Genomic DNA, 2,500 nt, shown 5'->3' with positions numbered 1-2,500 from the left:
GGTCGGTACTTCAAAGTGCGGAATACCAAATACCCCCCAAACTGAGAAGAGCGATTAAGAGCCTTTAGAATTCCAAAAATACAGCAGTCAAGCCCGTTAGTAAGACCATATAGTGGTTCGATATATCAACTGGAGTGCGCCAGGGTAGTATGCTATCCCCAATTCTCTTTATCATATTAATGGATGAAGTGATAAAGGAAGTTCAATTCAGAAGAGGAGAAAGGGATCCTATGGAATCAACGGGATTTGCCTATGCAGATGATATACTCAGTATTGAATCATCTTCACACGCTGGAAGTGAATCCTTAAACCTATGGAACGCGGTACTCACAGAGTACGGACTAAAGCTAAATCTTGGTAAAACTGAAATAATGGTAATAGGCAGGAGAGAAGAAATGCTGAACATGGAGATCAATGGAGTACCAATTCAACAGAAAGAATACGTACAAAAATTAGAGTCACCTGGGGATGGCAAAGCAAAGCATGAAAGTGCAGTAAAAGCTAAAATTGCTGCTTATAGCAAAAACAAACAAACAAAGAGGATTTAGTACATTACTTCTCCGCACATGATGATAGGACAAAGAGTGGTATAGTAATAGGATTTTTTCTCAGGGCACTACGAATCTGTAGTAATGAATACCTAGAAGGCGAATTTGATTACATTATGAAAACCTTTGACAAACTTGGATATCCAGAGGGAATGTTGAAAAGAACAAAAAGAAAAGCAATAAATATTTACAATCGCGGAAAGAAAGAGAGAAATGATAAAAATAATACAAATTTTATATCAGTACCTGGCTCAGAAACGTCACCAATAATAGACAAATATTTAACAAAATCGGGTATAAACATAGCTAAAATAACTAACAAGAGGATAGGTGATTTAATAAAGACTTCTGAAAAGAGAATACAAAATCCCGTGCAATAGTTGCTCAATGGCTTATTTTGGCGAATCATCAAGAGGATTAGAAAAAAGAATTTATGAACATAAAAACGACATAAAAGCACATAGGACATCTAATTCTTTAGTAGTTCATGCGGAAAAATTCGATCATTTACCAAACTGGAGAGAAGCTGAAGTGCTACATAAAGGTTTTGATAAATTCACTAGAAGAATTGTTGAATCAGCATATATTTCTACTAATAATTCATCGAATCATCGAGGAGGGTTTATCAATTTAGCTAAAGAAACTAGTATTTTAATTCTAAAACACGCCAGAAAAACGACCTTTCCCAAGTGTCCGAAAAGATAATTAGATTTAGTACATAAACTTCAATTGCAGTTCTACATACACTCTCTGAAGAAGTTCTACACGAACGAAACGTTAGAGTATTTAGGGTTCCGAGCCTTCCCCTGTGTTTATGTTCTCCATCATCCAAATAATTTGTCTAAAATACTTATCAATATATATATATATATACATATATATATATATATATATATATATATATATATATATGTGTGTGTGTGTGTGTGTGTGTGTGTGTGTGTGTGTATTCACTTGTATTCACTTGGTCTTTGGATCACGTGTTAGACTCGTGATCGACAGCTATTTCCCTCCTGGAAGAGAGCTCAGAGCTCGTAGGTCCGATCTATGGGTAATGCTATGACCTTGCACACACACACACCCCCAGCTCCCCGCCCACGAGAGTTGGAGTAACACCCCTCAGCGCTGCGATACTGATATTATTTCAGCCCCGGGCGAGAGTCGAACCCGGACCTCCGTAGTGGCAGGCCAGAGCTCTAACCACAGCGCCATGAGAGAGAGTGTGTGTGTGTGTGTGTGTGTGTGTGTGCATATATATATATATATATATATATATATATATATATATATATCATTGCATTAACTTAAAGAGTGCCAAAAGAAATTTTTAGAAATATACAATATGTGAAAAAAGTATAATAGAATCCAGTCTGATCAAGGATACATTTGAGTAAGAGGCCGGTAGATGGAGGTAGAAACTTCAGTAGATGAAGAGGACCGGAGTACGAATGCTAATAAGGTTATGAAACACTAGGGTATTGAAATGCTGAGTTCGAGGATTGTTTAGTCGCCGACAAGCGACAATAGGTTAGTCAGACTCGCGTTAGCTCGGCATCAACTGCTTTATAAACAAAGACTGGAGGCGCCGTTCTGTCCGTATAAACACGGCCGACGGGAGGTGACTGTTGTAATAATTGCTGATGTAATATACATGCTGTGAGCGCAAGCTATTTTCGTTTGACAAATGCTGAGGTAAACGATATTGCTTGTGACAATGTAACAGCTTTCCGGATTGGAGGAAAAAGGTGGAGGAGGAGAAAAGTTATTGGTGCATGAATTCAAAGTCACGCCCATAAGGAGTGACATTTATTTGAGAAGTCAGAGGAGATTGGATTAGAAAAATTAGTAACGACAGACGAAGGTGGCTTGGCGTATGGTATAGAGATCTCGAGAGCAGACGAGGGAGAGAGATCCTGAGTGTAACCAAGACAGTGTAATAGTAGTGAAAAGAA

This window comes from Oratosquilla oratoria, chromosome 2, assembly GCF_046742065.1.
Source record: "Oratosquilla oratoria isolate Oo_2021 chromosome 2, ASM4674206v1, whole genome shotgun sequence".
Lineage (NCBI taxonomy): Eukaryota > Metazoa > Arthropoda > Malacostraca > Stomatopoda > Squillidae > Oratosquilla > Oratosquilla oratoria.
Note: the sequence above shows the minus strand (reverse complement) of the source record.